The sequence below is a fragment of the Falco rusticolus genome, chromosome 8 (assembly GCF_015220075.1).
Source record: "Falco rusticolus isolate bFalRus1 chromosome 8, bFalRus1.pri, whole genome shotgun sequence".
In the NCBI taxonomy this organism is placed as follows: Eukaryota; Metazoa; Chordata; class Aves; order Falconiformes; family Falconidae; genus Falco; species Falco rusticolus.
Window position 1 is genome coordinate 156,982 of NC_051194.1, and position 18,289 is coordinate 175,270.

The window sequence follows — 18,289 nt, forward strand, 5'->3', positions numbered from 1 at the left end:
TTGGTGTTAAATACTTGCATTTTATGTCCATGAGTTGACCTGCAATTGAAACACAGATATAAAGGGGGATGGAAATTCCAGTGGAAAATGTACCCAGTTGAGTAGTATTCCTCTGTATACATAAACATGCCCTGTGAGGATGTGCAGCTGTTAGAAAATTAACAAATGACCTCTCTGGGGAAAAAAAAGAATGATCGGAGGAGTGGGTGAAAGGCAGGGCAGCTTTGGGGAGGCTGTGGGAACGGCCCTGTGCGAGGTCCAGGGGCAGTTTGGAAATGCACAGAGGCAACAAGGTGGTCTGTCTCCTGCTTGGATATTGCAGGGATGCAAAAGGCTGCCTGTGCTCACAGCTGCATGCATGCCTTTGTCCCAGGCAGCATGTGGCAGGGGAGATGTGTAGAAAGCAGCCAGGTCATCCAGCACCGAGCTCTGGTGACTGGCACAAGTTTCAGGGGGTTTGTGGCTGCAGGGTCTCTGGTAAATGCAAACGGTTTAGATCTGGAGTTCATCTTCTGATCCCTCGCTGAGATTTGTCACGGTGAAGATCTCCCCCTCCTGTCTGCCCAGGCAGTGCGGGATCAGAGCAAACAGTGAAATAACTTGGTCTGGGCTCCTGCTCTTTTTCTCTGACCTGAGCACAGATCAGACAGGCTCAGCGTGCAATTTGGGGGCCACCCGAGCAAATGAGGGTGACTGTGTCCCAAAGGACGACTTGCAGCTGGCAGACCCTAGGGTGGGGTTGGCACCTGTATGGGCAACTGTCACCTTGTACGGGCCACCACCAGGGCTGATGCACCTCAGGGTGGTCAGTGCCTCTCGCAGGACCCAGGGAAGGGCCCTGATGGGCAGAAGAGCACTGTCTTGCAGTGCCAGGAGATCACGCCTGGCCCTGCCACTCTGCCCATGCAGAGGGACACATGGGCAGAGGAGGAGGAGGTGTGAGTGCGGTGAGGAAGGGCATGGGCAGCACTGGGCACCAGGAGGTTGTCCCAGAGCAGTACTGGTGATGCCTGAGGATATCTCTGGAGGAGAAACCGTCCTGCCAAGGTGTCCGATAGTGGTCTTAGGGCAGCAGTGAGAGCTGCTCTGGGAGGTGCTGCTGGCGAGCTCAGGCTTTCTGCAGAAATAAGGTCCCTGCACAGGCGAGTGCTGGCAAGGCTTGTCTGCAGGTGGGACAGGCAGATTTACTAACTCCAGAGGCGTGGGAAGAACAGATCCAAGGTCAAGGCTGACACCCAGATTTCAACTCTTGAAGCAAAGATCTAAATTAAGAGCCAGAAGCAAGGCCAGACTTTATGAGCACAAGCAAGTCGTGAGTCATTTATGAACTGTGTGTCTAGACCATTGTGGGCAAAGTGCAAATCTTTGGGAAGACAACTCAGAGAGGACAACAACAGTCCAGAAATAAGTCTGAAGGGGACACAAGGGTTTTGGATGTCACCTTGTGAATCAGCAGCACGGAGCCACGGCTGGGGCTGGACCCTGGGCACAGCAGCTATCTCATCTCCCCCACCCTGCAAAGCACTTTGTGCAGAAAGCCCTTTTCTGCCTCTTTTCTGGCCTTTGTCCTCAGGGTTAGCTGTCAGGCGTGGATGCCTCAGGCTTGGAAATGCTGCCTATGAGATGTCTGCTTGGTCCATCCCCGTGCAGCCTGCTCATACTGCATGCTTTCCCTGGGCAGGGGAGCGGGTTTGGGATGCAGGGGCAGCAAGCACCCCAGTAAGGGGATACACACCCCAGTAAAGGGGTACATGGGCAGCAGGCACCCCACTGCAGGGGAGCTGTGCAAGGTGGCAGGTCAGAGCAGCTTTGCATGGTTTTCCCAGCCGAGTATGTGGCAGCGGGGATGCATAGCTGGGAGGGTTTGCCACTTTCGTGCCAAACCCACAGGCTGTGAGCGGTGGCAGGGAGCTGTGCTGTGCCCTGTGGGCAGACAGAGCATGGCAGCTTGTACACCTGGGCTGGAAGGAAGAAGGCTGTAATTGCTCAGTGACCGTAATTATTGCCCTGTGCCATAAAGCCCGGCACTGGGCAGTGGGGCAGTGCCCCATGGCTGCAGGAGCCCCAGGCTTTCTTGCTCAGTGTGAGGGATTCCCTTCTGTGCTCCTTGGGTTTCCAGCTTTCTGGAATAGCTGCCTTTTTCACAGCAGTAAGTGACCCTGTGTACAGTGTTGGTTTGGTCACCAGATCACTTTAACTGCTGTTTTCCTCCTCTTCTCTCCTCTCATTTTTATCTCTCTTTTTCTGCTGGCACCACTCGGAAGGATGCAGTTTTTCCGGGGTGATTTCATTCCTCTTAAAGTGCCTCTGTCTCTTCCTGGGAAGGGTCAGACCCGGGAGTTTGGGAAACCACAAACAGAAGGAGAAAGGGGGCTCTTCTGATTCGTTTTTTAATTATTGAAGACCCAGAAGAGTGGATTTTGTTACTTTATTAAAGCAAAGGTTAGGCTTTCAGCTGGACTATGGATGAGTGTTAAGATGCTGTGCTGAGGTTAATAGAGTAATATTTAGCAATGTATTAGCTATTCTTGAAAGGAATTCATAGTTATTAAGCATGGCACTCTTTGAGGGCCTGTGTTAGCCTGTATCTGCCACACTTAGCAGCTGGGAAAATGAAGCAATTTTTGTTATGCTGTTTTCATTAGTGCACGAGCAAGCTTTTAGAAAGAAAAGAAGGGCTTGTGTTGGCCAGTTTTGTTACCTTCAGATGCCAGGTGCTCTGCACTCTCAGACCTGTCTCTGCCTTCTGCCCTGGCTGAAGCCCATTGCTGCCTCCGACCCAGGCAAGACCTGGGGGTCCCCATACCCCAGGAGGGCAGTGCCACCCCGCCACCTTAAACAGGGTACACTTGCAGCATTTAGAGTATGTAAAATCTGTGAGTCACAGATTGTTTCTGCAACTGCTCTGCAAAGCCTCAGCATCTGCTTGTGTTCTCCAGCAGCATTAAAACAACACTGCTCTTGGAAACAAGGCAAAAAATAGTAACTTCCATCACTGAGAAATACTGAGTCAGGCATCTTTCTTCTTTAACAAATGAGGAGAGAGGGAGGATTACTGCATTCATGAAGGCCACACAACATGCCAGGGCAGAGATACCATGACAAAGCAATAGTGTCTCTCACTCGCTCGCTGAACTGGTTTTCAACAAATTCTTCAGCCAAGAAATTTCTGTTGTGAGCCATTTAGAATGACAAATTCAGACAGGCCTCCAGTCCAAATGATACTCACTTACAGTTCTGCAGTGGCAGAGAATATGTACAGGTTTTCTAAAGTTCATTGATTCTAAAGGTCAAGACAAATCATTGCTTGCCGTGTTCAAGGGGGGGTAATGCATCAGTACCCAGAGTCAGCCATGCCAGAGCAGCCTGTGAGGGGCAGGCCAGGCTTTACCATGCACCTCCTTGGAATATATGTTCTTCTTTAGGGAATATTTACTAAAAGGGTTTGTAAGATACAATGCAGGTGATGCATCTTGAGGACCTGGTTGTGGTCTCTCTCAGTTGCACAGGCAAATATGCCCCAGTCACATATCACTCTTCAGCTTGTCTCTGGTGGCAGCCGGCTCATCCAAAAAACTTCAGGTCTGGGGCTGTCCAGCACAAAAGCCTTGAACCCCACCCTGCAGCTTTGCCCGCACTGGGGGCCATGCCCCTGGGCCCCTCACCTTGCCTTTATTCTGCCACTCTGCTTATGAAAGGTAGAAAATGCTTCCCTTGAATCTACTCCAACTGCAAAAATCCTGGTGGCCATGACCTTCCCCGTGGATTGAGCCTGCACTGGGGCATCATGGTTAGAGAGATCCCAGTGATGGGCAGGCTTTGCCTTCTGGGAATTTATCAGGGTGATAGGTGCTTTGACCTGTTCTTAATGCTCATTTTTCTCCACCATTCCTTGCAACCTCTTATTTCTGAACCCTGATTTAGAAAGGGGTACATTCATCTCATCTAAACTCCTGTGATTTTGGGGGTTATGAAATTAAGGGTGATTAAAGTGGGGTTGTTTGCAATGGGTGAATCTGTTTGGCATTCCTGCATCTAGCATTCCCGCAGTTCTGGAGAGGAATGTGCTGCTCTTGCAGGTAAGAAGCTTGATGAAGACAGACCCAGCTGTATTTTCAGAGGTCACTCTGCAATTACCCCTAACTGGTGTCTAAACAATACAGGGTGAGGCTGGCACACCCACTCTGATGGGAGGTGCCCCAGGACCTTCAGGGCTGCCAGGGGTCAGGGCATCGCCTGCCACCTTCCCTGTGCCTTCCTGCAGCTCTTGCCCGCTCCCATGGCCTCTCGTGATGGATCGCACACTGAAACAGCGCCAGGCTCCAAGAGGCAGCAGCAGCTCTCCTTTGATAATCTTATTTCCTGCTAAGCAGAAGCCAAAAACTAATAGGAACTTCTGTAATAGGCATGTGCTCCCATGCATTTATTCCTCAGCCCCCTCACTCTTTGGCTAGCAGCCCTGCAGCAGCATGCAGGGACATGGCTGCATGCAGCCATGCCCTGCACCACTCCTCCACACCATGCTCCCACTGATGGAGCCGCTTGTGCTCCGCTGCTCCCAGGGGGGTGAGACAACCTCCCCCTCCCCAGATATGAGTCCTGGGCTCTTCCAACACTGCAACATGAGCACAGCAGAGCTTTGCAGTGGCTGGGGGTGGCATTTGCACCTAAAGGTGACACCAATATTTGGGAAGTGGCAAGTCCAGGGAGCCTGTGAGGTTCAGAGGCTCAGGAGATCTGGGCTTAGAAAAGGCTCTCTGAATTGTACCAGCATGTGCGAATCTGCTCTTCTGTTCTGGGGGGGGGAGGCAAAAAAAAAAAAAAAAAAGCATAGTTTATCTGGCTGTTAAAGGGGTGCTTGCAGTTATTTTGGTGTGGGTGGTAGGGAAGGTGCCTCTTCACCCCTCCTTCTCCACTGAAATCACCATCAGGCATTTGCTGGGAGAGCTGGGATTCATGGGCAGGGGTGCCTGTGTCCCATCTCCAGCATGAATGGAGTGGGTGGGCTGGCCCTGAGAGCATCTGGTGTAATGAGTGCCCAGCCAGGTGGTAACCTAAGCCTGGAAACGGTCTAGGTTGGAGCCTGCGGGGCATGGGACATGGGATTTGGGATACAGGATGTTACAGCTGACCCACAGGATGCAGGCACCACCGGCCACCCTCCTCAGGCACGCACCAGTCTGCAAAGCCTTGGCCAAGTGCCTGAAAGCAGATGGACTCTGGCCCAGCACCATGTGAACTGCCCGAACCAAACAGCCAGGTCTCGGTGGGACAGGAGGCTGCCAGCTGGCACCGCCAGGGTTATGCTGGGTCTGGCCAGACAGGCAGCAAATACTGCTCCTTGCTCCACAGCTGTGCCACCTCCCATGGCAAACAAGCACTAGAATATTGTATCTGTCCTGTTTGGAGGAAGATCACCCAGCACCCCCCAGCCCTGCACAATCCCAGCATGTTTGGCAAATGGAAGCAAATATTTGCAGACAAAAAAGACTGAAAGGGAAAAGCCAAGACTGACCAGGCCAGACAAAGTGAGTAAGAAATAACCCTTGATCCCCATCCCTGTGGGTGTGCAGAGCCAAGGGAGGGTGGTGCAGTGCAGGTGAGGGGTTTTACTGCACAGGATGCTAAGGAAAACCACTCTGCAAAGCGGACACATGATCCTGCAGCAGGGCCACAGAAGGGGTGTGCGTGGCCATGCCGGCACTCACAGCAAACCTTGTCTTGAGGATGGTCATGGGTGCCCCGCGAGTGGCCAAAGCCCTGCAAAACCAGGGCATCCCACAGCCAGCCTGGGTTCCATGGGCAGCACGACGTTGGGATGGACTCCACCACCAGCTAGCAAATATACCATTAAAATAAAAATTGCTGATTGCTCCCTCATTGAAATGTTACAACTTTCTTTAATTAATACCCTAAAGCTAGGCTTATTTCCTGCTGAAATGTGTGTGCTTGCGGTTCAGGATTGCAGTGTCTATGAAAAGTCCTTCTTTGTGCCTTCCTCCCCAGACTGTGGCTTACACAAGTACCGGCTGGCTGAGAAATGGCTGAAATAATACGTGGTTTGGTTGGGTTCCTGCTCTAATTAAGGGCCACGTCCAGCACCTAGGAGGTGGTGACAACTGCACTCAGCTTAAAGGAGGCTGATTTCTGCAGGGAAAGGACAGCAGTTCTTCCAAAATGACCCTAGGAATTTTCCTGCAACAGGTAGACAGCCCCAGTGGGGAGGAAAAGCTGGGAGTGCAGAGGAGTGGGAAAGGTCCTTCCTAAGTTCTGTTATTTTTTTAATTTCTGACGGCATTGAAGGAGAAAACAAGTATATAAGTAGGTGCTTGAAATTCTGATTTTGGTCTCTTCTATGACTGCATCATTGGAAGCACATTAAAATAAGAAGAGAGAGACTGCAATAAAACCACCTCAGCTATTATCCCTATGAGCCTTGTGACTTAGCCCTAACTCCTCATTACCGCTAGGCTCTGAGCTGCTAACTGCTATCTAAGCCAAACCAAAGATGCCAAATATAAAGACAAATTGCTGCAGTTGCCCAGGTTGGGCAGGCACAGGTGCTGTGCAAGGCTGAGCCTCTGCACACCCCCACCGCTCTCTGGGGCCACATGTCCCGCTGCTCCCCTTCCACCTCCCTGAGCGTTTTGGCTTGTTTGTGCCACTTAACACAATGGCTGATAAAGCATTGACTCAAAGCAGAGAGAGGGAGACACAGAGCTAACAGCTCCCCATCACCTCTGTGCCAGAGGGCAGGGGTCCTGGGCACCGCAGGGCTTCAGCTTTAGGAGCAGTGGGCAGGAGCTGAACACATGCAACTGACAGGGAATCAAGTGAAAGGAGCCGTAGCCAGCTGCATGATGAGCTGCCTTGGTTGGGAGGAAGATTAAGGTCTCAAGAGTGGGAGGAAGGCCAAAGTCGTTTGAGGAGCCTGGGAGGGAAAGTCTGTCCCCTGGGCTGGGGTGGAGCTGGGAAGGAAAGTTTATCCAAAGGGCTTGCAAAGCTCTGGGTCTGGCTGGAGACCTTGGTGGACCTGAACTCTCTCCAGCCCTAATCCAAAGTGCATGCTCCTGTGCATCCTGAGTGCTCTGGAGAAGGTGAGGCTGACCCAGTGTTGGAGGGAGAACAATTGGACATTGTGCTGCCTTATCGCCACTGAGCCCAGTCCTGCCCTTAGGAACCGATTAAACTTTAGACCCCTGTTTGTGCAGATCTTCCCATATGCCTCATGTCCTCTCTGAGGTGATTGCTGCAGGGGTTGAGAGGTGCCTGGGCTTCCCATTACCACCATTAGCACCCCACCTCCCAGCCAGTGCATCTAGTCCAGGAGCCAGTGGGGACAGGCATGATTTTGGGGTTCTTGCACACAGCTTTCACTGGAGAAGGGAGCAAACCCTGCAGCAGGCTGGCGAGGTGATGCTCCCACCAGGGTGGCCACAGCAGCTATCCAGGCTGCTGATGGGGCTGGGGGTATGTGCTGGAGGGTACTGGTACCTCTGAGTGATGGGCAGGGCTGGGGGTGACAGCTCATGCACAAGACCCTGAGGCACTGTCAATGTGCCACCCCCATGGCAGCAGCTCCCTGAGCTGGATGGGTCACACTGCGTGCTCAGCCTCTGAAGCCCCTGGGCAGGTCAGGGCAAGGAGTGTGTGCCCAAAGCGAGGAGCTGAGCCAGCTCAGGGTTCATCTTTGCAAATGGCACAGGCATGGAGTGGGGTGTTGCTGGCGTCTGGCCAGGGAACCAGAAAAGTCATACAAAATTAATTTTACCTGCTTTGCTTCCATCTTGTTCAACCATTGCTTTTACTCATTTTCTTACCTCCCTCCCCAGCATTTCTCAGCCTGGATGCCCTGGCCTCTCCCTGCCATTGGATGGCCCCAACTGAAACCACCCATCCCAAATGCTGCTGGGGCCTGAGAACACAGACCAGCCACGGGGCCATGGCACTGGAGCAGGAGAAGGAAGTGATGCTCAGCGCTTACCCCTTTGGGCAGGAAAAGGTTGTAGGGAGCTGAGGTTGGCTATGCACAATTACTTCTAGTAACAGCTGAACTTACAAAATCTTACGCAAGTCAAAAAATATTTTTCAGTAGGACTTGGGTGTCTAGTCAGAGTAGGCCCAAGGACTTTTTTTTTTAAGGAGACATACCTTTTTTTTCAGCAAAAATGAACCATTTTATAGTGGTGTCACTTTAACAAATTGCCTGTTTGGTTTTTCTTGGGTTTTTGTTTGGTTGTTTGGGGTTTTTTTAATGGTCCAAATATTGTGGTTTGCAGTTTAATTTCTTTTAATAATGTGACTCAAATTCTGATCCAGGTTTCTGCCCAAAGCTTTAAGTTAATTTGCAGTAATTTTGACATTGCACTTCGAAATGACACTCCTGGTTTTTAGACCCTTCCCCTCTCCCTGGCACAGCGGTCTGCAGCCACTTGCTGGGTTTGGGGGTCTTTGGCCAAGTCAGGTGGGGAGCAGTCCCCCTGCAGCCCCCCGGCTCTCCCCGGGGAGGGGACCTGTCCGCTCGTCCCCCGCCCCCGCCTTCCCCACCCCCACCCCGCCCCTGCGGCCCCGGCACCTACCGCCGTCCTCTGGGCTGCGGCTCCGCGTGCCCTTGGGGCAGAAAGGAATAAAATAAAAAGAAAAAAAGGTGCCGAAGAGCTGGCTCTGGGCGGCGGGCGGGCGGCTGCCGGAGGGGAAGGGGCGGCGAGCCCGATCGCATCCACCCCCCTTGTAGGGCGCTCAGCCTCGGAGCGAGCGCGGCCGCTCACCTGCCCGGCAGGATGCGGCAGCTGCCTGTGCTGCCTGCGCTGCCCGCGCTGCCCGGACTTGGCTCAAGCCGGCGGGCGGGGGCTGGTGTTGAGCCTCCATCACCAAGGGAACGGCGGGCTGCGGCGCGGCTGGGCACTAGGGAAAAAAACCCCAACCAAAAAACTGAAAAGCTGGAGGAAAAGCAGGGCTGCTGTTCCTGGCTTCTCCCGGCCCCACCCCGGTGGTCCATGCTGCTCGGTGCGAGCGCCGATTACTTCAGTGCCCTCCCAGGGATGGCCATAAACCCCTTCGCCCCGATCGGCCCCGGGTGCACACAGGCAGTGGGAACGGGGGTCTCTGCCCGCCTCCGTGGGGCAGCCGGCGAGGAGGGGCTTCGGCAGGTGGCTGCCGCAAGGCTCCGCCGGCATTAACACTGGCACCATGCTGCGGGATGGGGAGAGCTTGGCCTTAAAGGCCGAAGCGCTGTCGAGAGCACTGTCAGCCTGATAAAATGGGGCTCCATCTCCCCAAGGCTGAGGCTGCCTCGCCAGAGCCAGTGCCAATGCTGGCCCTGTGGCAGGGCTCTGTGCTGAGGGTGCCAGCGGTGGGGTGGTGGGGTGCAGACGGTGCAGCATGCGGAGGCTGCAGGTTGCTGCGTGTCACTGGGCTGCAGCATTAAAGAAGCAAAAGTGATGACCTCACAGCCTGGCCTGCCTCCACGAGTGCTTTGATGTGTCGGTTAAGCTGTGTTATCTAAGGCTCGCTTAGAATAGGCTTTTAGTCCTGGCTCACATGGAGCCTGTGTATGTGGACAGACAGTCTGGACTGAAAGTATACTGAGCCCAAAAGTTTTGATAAAAACGTATTCAAAATGACTGCAGTTAACAGAACTGATGGGGACAGCTCTTAATGCATCCAGCAGTGCAGGTGGACTCTGGGCCTCCCTGGAATATCAGTATTCTGGGGCTGAGGGGGGTCAGTTTGAACAAGCCCACACAAGATTTCCTCCTTTCAGACACATGTTGAAAATAGAAACTAAAAAAAAAAAAGAAAGATAGAGCCAAACATTTCTGAATGTTAAAAATGCACAGCCCTGGCTTGGGCTTGGGCTTTGCTGGATGAAAGGCATCGGGGTTGTTAAGATATGAGGAATATTAGGAAATGCTGCTCCATTTTTTGATGCAAGGAAGCATCCCCCTTGTTTCAGAGCTGCAGGGAGGCTGCAACCCCTCCCTGCATCCCTGACCCTCCCTGCCTCTTGCCTGGCTCTCCCTACACCCCTGTTGTGGTTGGCATTTGGCAGCTCTGATGCTGTGTGGGCCACAGGGCGCCGCTGACGGCATCCTGCCAAATTTAGCCTTGTGTCCTTTTTCTGCCCATGCTGAGGGCAGCTGTCCCCCGGACAGAGCCAACAGCTCTACGCAAATGCAGAGCAAACACCTGCTTCAGCAGCAGGCTTCTGCACTGTCACTAGAAAGATGAGTAGAAGGTCCCTGCACCAAGTGCCCAGGCCGAAGCCCAGGCGCCAGTGGGTGCCCTGCTGCCATGCTGCGCTGCATGGAGAGCCAGCAGGGGACAGGGTCATGCCTTCACAGCCAGCGCTGCCTCCTCCCGCCCTCCCCAGCCCAGCCCAGCCTGGGAAGCCCCACTTCCAGCAGATGCCTGTGTTATTTCCCAGACTGTTGGGCTGGCTGGCTGGCTCCTGCTTCTGCTTGGGGTGAGGAACCTCCTCACCTCACTGCCTCAAATGTCCGTGGGCCTCCTCAGCTACCATTCCCATAAATAACATACAGTTCTTGGTGATGTTTGGAAGCATGGTAAATAACGAACCATAGAGCTGCTTCCTGCCCCGAGGATGCATTAAGTGCTTCTCTGTGCCTGGCACCCAGCTGCATGCAGGCAGTGCCTGTGTGGGCAGCTGAGCCCCAGCACATGCTGCCCCAGTGGCTCCTCTCCCCCCAAACCACCGTCACACAGCAGGGATGACTTAGGCAAAACTTTCTGCAAATTTAAAGTGAGACCCATGAGATCCCACAGGTCTCAGGCTTTGGTTCCATCCCCCTTGGAGCTGTACTGCTGAAAGGGCTCAGCCCAGCACAAGCTGGCAACAGTGCTGGAGTGGAGGTTGCCCCCCTCCTGCCTCCCTGCCAGCTCCTTGCCTCCGAGCCTGAAGGGAGGAAAAGGAAACCCCAGTTGTTCCCCCAGTGACACACACCCAGCCAAGCCCGCGAACTTGACAAGGAGTTCAGGCACCAGGAACACGCGTTGCAGACCATTTGGGAAGGTGAGGGGGAATTGGGGGATGCTGGAAGAGGCACTCACCTGCCAGGTCAGGGTGCACAGGGCTGGGCAGCGGTGGCAGCAGCGCAGTCAGCAGCACGGTGAGCGCAGCTGGGAGGCAACACTGCTGACCTGCACTGAGGCAGGCCGGAGCTGCCTGGGGTCACCCTGCCCCTCGCCCCACTCCCCAGGGGCCAGGCAGCTCCCGCAGCGATGCACGCCCGCACCTGCACGCCCTTGCAGTGCTCACGGGTGGCTTCAGAGCAAGGCAGTGTCCCTCAGATAGGCGCAGGTATCGGGGCTGTGCCAGATCCTGGGCAAGAGCTGGCATCAGCCAGCAGGCACTGTGGTGCCAGGGAGCAAAGCAGCACTGTGGCTGGTGGTGTGGGCCGCCTCTCTGCACCCACATAGGACAAGGAAGTATGGATAATCCTTTGCCTTGCTATTTTTTTCCTCTCATGTGATCTTGTTTTTGGACTGCTATTTTGGGGCTGGACTCCAGCCCAGGTGAAAGACAAGGATTTAATCCAGCCTGCCTCCCCCATTGCCCGGAGGGCCTCCCAGGACCTCTGCCTGCCTGCCTGGAGGATGGGGTTAAACCCTGCTGCCACCTCACATTCTGTGTGCGCTTACCAGTCCTTTCCCTCTCTTGCTTCGAAGCTGCTTCTGCCCCCAGACCACTTCTCTGCCATCAGGCGGTGACAGAAAACAGGCTGCTGTGTGCATGCTGTGCCCAGCTGCCCCACTGCCCTGTCCTGTGGTCACCCCCAGCCCCAAGTCCCCCAGGGCTCTTGCTGCAGCGTCGAAGTCTCCCCAGCACTGTTTGCCCTCTTTCTGCCCATTTTTACCCCAGGAAACAGCCTGTCAGGAAACTGACAGGAGATAAATAAATTTTTAAAATGCTTGCGGCTTGCAGTAGCCTTGACATAAACTGTTGTGGGGCCAGACCCTGCTCATCACCGCTTGTGTGCTGGTTGTGAGCATCCCACCAGCGCTTGGAGGAGATGGGTGTGCATGGCCATGGGGGAGGTGGGGGGCTGCTGGGGGTACCCACACATGATGTGCAGGAGGCATGCACATGTCCTGCCCATCCTTGCCCTGGGGACAGGTCCTTGGGGACATCCTGGTGCTCTGGCCCCACACGCTGCACTGGCATGGCTGACCAATCACATTTATGTCTTCCATCTCTCAGGATGAAAGCTGAAGGGTGCCAGTGAGGCGCTGGGGAAGGGCAGCCTAGTTCTGCTGGCTTAGTGGGTGGCAGGAGCTACCCTCTGCATGGGAAGGAGTGGGGCATAATGAATGCCTGGGACAGGACACCATGTCTTGCCTGCCTCTACATGCACGTGTTGCATGTGGATACATCTGTGCCCTTTCATGCTGGGTGGCAGGAGGAGTGGATGCTGTCACAAGGTGTTTGGTTACCTAAATTAGGTCCTTGCAGGAAGAAAACTCATTAAAGGTCCCTGTGCTGAAGGCCAGAGGTGCCTGTGTGACAGGGCTGGTCCTGCTGGGGACTTCCTGTACTGTACAGCCAGCCCAGGGCAGGGACCAGGGAGAAGGGTCTTGTTGGGAAGGGGTGTGTGCACAGACCCACCTTTGCCCAGACAAGCTGAAGCCTCAGAAAGACCTGAATGCCCCTCTCCCCAGGAATTCTCTCCAGCTGAGCTATGGAAGAAGCCAGTTCCAGCAGCTGGTGCTGGGCTGCTCAGCACCGTGGGCTGGCAGCACACAGCAGCACAGGCTGGCTGAAGAGTGGGACCCGCGATGCAAAACATTAATAGTTAGGTATGATTTGGATTGCAGAGAAAAGGGTTATTCCGTATGCATGCTACATCAATGAAAAATTCAGGTCCAGAAATTAGAAACCACTCCTTTTATCAGCCTATTTCATAGTCTTTAGATAACATGTAAAATTGTTTTCTTTTCCTTGCTTCCCGTTAACCAGTTTTATGTGAAATAAAGAGTTGCTCCCTGACACCTGTTAACTACTCTGTTCCCCTTCGGGGGGGGACAGGAACTCCTGACTGTATCACCAGAACCCGGGTAAAAGCTGTTCATCCGCACCGGCTGCATGTTACTAGCTTCGGCACCAACGTGCAGCCGAAAGCTTCTGAGGCCGCGAGGGGGCGCCGCGGGGCCGTGGCGGGCGGGCAGCGAGCGGGGCGCAGCTGGGCACAACTGGAGGGGGAAGCTGGGCACAGCTGGATGGGGCAAGCGGGCACAGCTGGGGCAAACACTGCTGGGGGATGCGGTGCAGCTGAGACACAAGCAAGAGTGTGCAAGGTGGGGGGCTGTGGCACAGACGGGGAGAGCGAGCACCACCAGGGAGGTATAGCTAGGGCCCTGGCACAGCTGGGGTGGCTGTGGCACAGCTGGCAGCTATAGGGGATCTGAGGTCCGTGCAGGTGAGGGTAGTCTCGGCTGCAGCAGCCACAGCTGGAGCACATCTGGTTGGCAGTAGAGCTGGTAGCTGTGGCCCAGCTGGCAGCAGGTACAGCTGGCACTGTGCACATATGGACCCACCTCTGGGTGCCCAGGTTACCTCTGCTGACTCCCAAAAGCCACTGCAGCAGCTCTGGGCTGAGGTTGCCTTCCCCTGTGACCACAGGTAGGGTCAGGCCTCTGCTCTTTCGGGTTGTGGCTGAGGCAATTAGGAAGGAGTTGAAGGTAGGCAGGAAGACTGTTTTTCATTAACATCATCTCATTTACCCTGATTTCTGTCCGAAGCAGTCACTCTCCCAACCAGACAGGCAGTAGAGTAATTCTGTTTGTCTTTTTTGTAGTCTTGTTCTCAGCCCCAGCCTGTTTGCCGGGATCCCTTTGGTCTTTCCTAGTCACTGTTTCCCAGGAGGGAGCACCCCCTCCTGAAGAATGACTTCCATCATTTGTTTTTTACCAGGTGACCTTATATATTGAAACTAATGTTGTTTACTTGCGCTCAGCACTAGTTTAGAGTCACAAACTGATCCCCAAAGGACTCTACTGGATACACTAACCAAATGAGGAATCTTCTGTAATTACATTTCAGGGACAGCAGACATATTCTGATTTGTTTAATATGTGCCATGTTGCATTTGGTACAAATCAGATATGTAACAGAAGCCCTATTACCTTAAAAGTACTGCTGTTGTCAAGTACTGATTTAATTACAGTTTGATATAAAAATAGATCTAGTTAGCTTGACAGAATCCATTTTTCCTATTCCTCTGCTGCCTGGCATTGTTTCTTCCCTCCAGTTCCTGCTCCACTGAGCCCAGTGCCAACCTGCTACCACAGCCTTTTCCCGAGAGTGGCACCAGGCTGGCAGGACACTGTTGCTGAGAGCCCACCAGCACATTTGCTTTTCATTTGTCCCAGTCTTCCAAAAATTACCAAATATAAACCAGAGCACTCAGGAGGCTCTGCAGGACTCAGGTTACCTGGCTCTGGCTGCCTTTAACCTTTCTGACTTTGGGAGCTGCTGACACCCAGATAACTCCTACGGGCAGGGAAGCGGTGCATCACCCACTGCTGCTTACGTCTGCACTGTGCCATAGCTGCTTTTGTTTACAAAACTGACCCAAGGTAAGGCCTGTAGCTGATATCTGCTTGTTATCATCACTTTCCTCTGATTGTTATGTGGTTTCCATAGTTTTCATAGCTGTCCCACATCCCTGGAAGCCATGCCAAGGCAGCTTTCTTCCTGCTTGGGAAACCTCTTTGTTAGCCCAAGCGGTGTCTGTCACTGGCAGCAGCAGCTCTGAAAGGAAGGTGGAAAAGTCCTGTCTACGTATGTCCCCATCAGAGCATGCATCGCTAGAGCTGTCCCCATGCTGTGCCTCTGCCAGGCATGTTGGGGGAAACACCATGCGAGTGCCACAGCTCCTGGGCTGGAGGAAAACACCTCACCTGGGCAGAGCTGCCTTCTTTGGATGCATCTTGTGTAATTTCCCACCACCTGTCAGTGTCTTCCACCTGAGGACAGGGGGCTGCTGCAGGCTCATCCAGCTTTGCGAAGAGCTCACCACGCAGCAGCTGCTTCCAGAGCTGCACAAGGACCTTCCCAGGAGAGCACCATGGGGCTGTGCTCTGTCATCTTCGTCCGGTGGGCACTGAACACCCCTGGCATCCACACCAGCCCCATGGGCTGCACTGAGTGTCAGCCCTGCACCCAGAAGGACAGGGTGGCAAAAGCCTTAAAATACATATTGCTGCATCTGGAAAGCATGTGACGCCCACCACCAGTCCTACCACATTCATATTTCATTGACTGGTTTTGTTTCCCACATGTTTGACAATAGAAACAGATTTTTCTTTCCTTGTTTTGGTGTAAGCAGGATGCAGCCCAGGATTCTGTGATGCTGGCAGGGCTGCGGGTACTGGGTGCAGGCACTGCGGAAGGGCTGGACCTGGCAGGACTGTGCCAGACCCCAGGAGGTCACATGGATGTATGACTTTGAAAGGAGCCCTTCTCTCTGTATGGGTGTCACTGGTTCATTTTTCTTCTTTTGATTTGCTGCCTGAGAAGGTTTCTCTTCCCTCGCTGAGTGTGCAGCAGGAGAGGCAGGGCAGCCCAGGGACCCAGCATGGTAGCTCATTCAGGGACATCAACTCTGCTCATTGCATCATTGGATTTTCTGATCTGAATCCTGGGAGGAAACCAAAACTAGTGCTTCAGTGTCTGGGGGCTGCTCCAGGAGATACCTCAGTGCCCAAAATCTCCAAGAATTCTTAATTTTGTCTTTGTCAGCTCAGCCACTTGTGCAAATAGTGTCAGCCAGGGCTGGCCATACAAAGCAAGGTCAGTTATAAGCTGTTCTCCTGGAACAGAGGCACTTGGAGCTGGCACAAAGAAATCTCTGTCTCTCCTCTTTACTGACATCCTGGCAATTAACCCAGAAAATCTCAGCTTGCCCTTGTCTTGGGTGCTGAGTGTGAGGCTGTGCGGTGCATGGGGCAGCTCTCCAGGCCAGGGGGTCTGGCTGTGTCGTGGTCCTCAGCCACATGGGGAAATGAAGCAGCCAGTGTCTGACTGGGAAGTACAAAATGAATGAGGAACTCACCTGCTTCTAGAAGGAGTGAGGAAAATAATTTGGGTTTTTACACTGAATTAGATTTAAGAAATGTCTGTCCAGAAAACAGCAAAATTAGGAGTCACCTTAGATCAAATGTGGGCAACTTGACATAAACATTGTCAATATTTTTTGGTGCATTTGATTTTTTTCCCCAAAAATATTTTGGGCAAAACATCTGCGCAGTGAGCTAATGCCCAGCAGTGATGGGTCCTACACAGCCAGGCAAAGATACCTGTGCAGCTGCCAGGGCAGGGCTTGCTCCAGAGCCTCCTGGCTCAGGCACCCCACTGGACTTCAATGCTGGCTGCACCGAATGGGCTCCACAAACCCTCCCCGGGGCCACACCGCAGAGGTCATAGCCAGCATGCCCTGGCCTGAGGGCAAAGCCAGCTGATCCTGGCCGGCAGAGGGGATGCAGGTGGAGCCAGGGAGCTGGTCTCGTCCCTGCAGAACAATGTGTCAGATGCTGCTGCAGGGGATGCGGGGAGCCCCAGCCAGTGCTCGGCTGGTGGAAACTCAGCCCTGCCCTGCCAGGCTCCGGCCTGGCAGGAGCCCATCCTGAGCTAAACACAGCCACCATGAGAAGTGTTTGGTGAGTCAGATAATCTGCAGGCAAAGGCTGTGACAGTCTGCTTGAGTATGCCACGGTATCATTATTAAAAAATGCAATAATTGCATGCCCAGACTGGGCCGATGTACTTGCATGGGGAAGTACTCTTGAATAATTAAGAAATATTCTGTATTCAATTTGCCACTGTACCTCCTAGAGATCAAATTAGTGAAAGATGAATTCAATGTCACAGTAATTTTTTGAATCTTTGTGTTTCTTTTGAACTTCTTTTTTGTTTCATTTTTTTGCTATGTAAAGTCACAGGAAAACCTCACTGCAGCCATTAAAGGCATAATAAGCAAGAAAATCTCTGATACAAAAATGAAAGCAATGGGAAAGAATGTAAGTCATGCTTAAACAGTATTGTAGAAAATTCATTTCATTCAAATCCAACCCACTAGGAAATAAATATTTAATTGTACAGTAAATAACATTTTTATTTTGAGAGGCCCATTTCAAGCCATATCTCACAAGCCAAGTGAATATAAACAGGCATGCAACCCGGCTCGCACAGACCCCACGCCCCCCTGCGTCCTGCCAAGGGAAGGGGAGAACAAAGAAGCCCAAACTGGAAGGAACAAATAGGGCCAGACCCATAAATTAGGAATTGTTACTGGTTTCACAGGGATAGCTTTGTAGGGAAAGGCACTGCTGCTCTCAGGGAACTCGAGTGAGAAGCAACAGAGAAGCAGGAATGGAGAGTGTTGTAGGGGGATGGGCATCTCAGTGCTGACCCCAGGAAGCTGACCCTCAGCCAGGCTGCTTGTCTCCTCTACAGTCACAGGCAGAGCAGGCAGGACACCCTCCTGAGGCTGCTGCGGTGCCCTGCCTGCCCTTGCAGCCAGTAGCAGACAAGGAGCTCTCCAGTCACTTAATGTTTTTAATAGCAAGTGAAATTGCTTCCAATCATCAGTATCTTATCTGCATGCTTCAAGGGCATGTCCTCTGCAATCATTGCTGTGAAAATAAACACAGTGCAGCAATGGGATTTTCTGTGGCAAGGTGAACATGAGGAGGTGGATCTGCTTACTGCGCCCCTGCCCCAATGGCTGTGTTTGCTGAGATGTACTGTGCAGCATGAGGACACTTCATGCCATAACCTTGAACAGATTAAATATATGCCTGGAAAAATAATTGAGATGATGATGATAATTTTGTTCTCCTGCTCCCACAGCTGCACGCCTCATGTGCAGCTAGCTTCAGTCCTCATGTCCCCAGGAAACACAGTGGAGCCACCATACTGATGTGTGGGGACAGGCAGGTTTTCTGGCTGGGCAATACATTTATGTGCTGACGCAGTAAAAGCGGGTTAATCAAGGTGTCAGGATCCAGCCCTGCCTCCACTGCAGGCATTGCTGAAATGGTACTGTCAGACCCTACCCATCTCCTTGGAGAGCTCTGAGGTATAGAGAAACATAACGCTGTCCTGGTTTCCACTGGGATAGAGTTAATTTTCTTCTTAAACCATGACAAACCCCATAGAGCCATAGGTATTGGTACCTTACTGATCTTTACACCTCCCCACAATCAGTTTAACACAATCTGGTATTTACTGTGGCTTGAATTCAAAGCTGCAGTCCCTCTCTGGCTGTGG

General features: G+C 52.9%; 2 protein-coding genes across 5 annotated transcripts in view; one reads left to right on the forward strand and one right to left on the reverse strand.

Moving 5' to 3' along the window:
* Positions 1-11,983, reverse strand: part of FGF1 (fibroblast growth factor 1) — a 31,527-nt gene extending 19,544 nt beyond the window's left edge. The window contains exon 1 of one of the 4 annotated variants that reach the window (XM_037398572.1): positions 11,071-11,983. The gene's annotated coding sequence lies outside the window, so the exon portion shown is untranslated. Of the gene's footprint in view, positions 1-8,579; positions 10,198-11,070 lie in introns of those variants that run through there. The other 3 variants (XM_037398573.1, XM_037398571.1, XM_037398574.1) reach the window with 3 other exon arrangements.
* ARHGAP26 (Rho GTPase activating protein 26) overlaps positions 1-18,289 on the forward strand; it is a 196,400-nt gene that overhangs the window by 6,960 nt on the left and 171,151 nt on the right. The window lies entirely within an intron of this gene.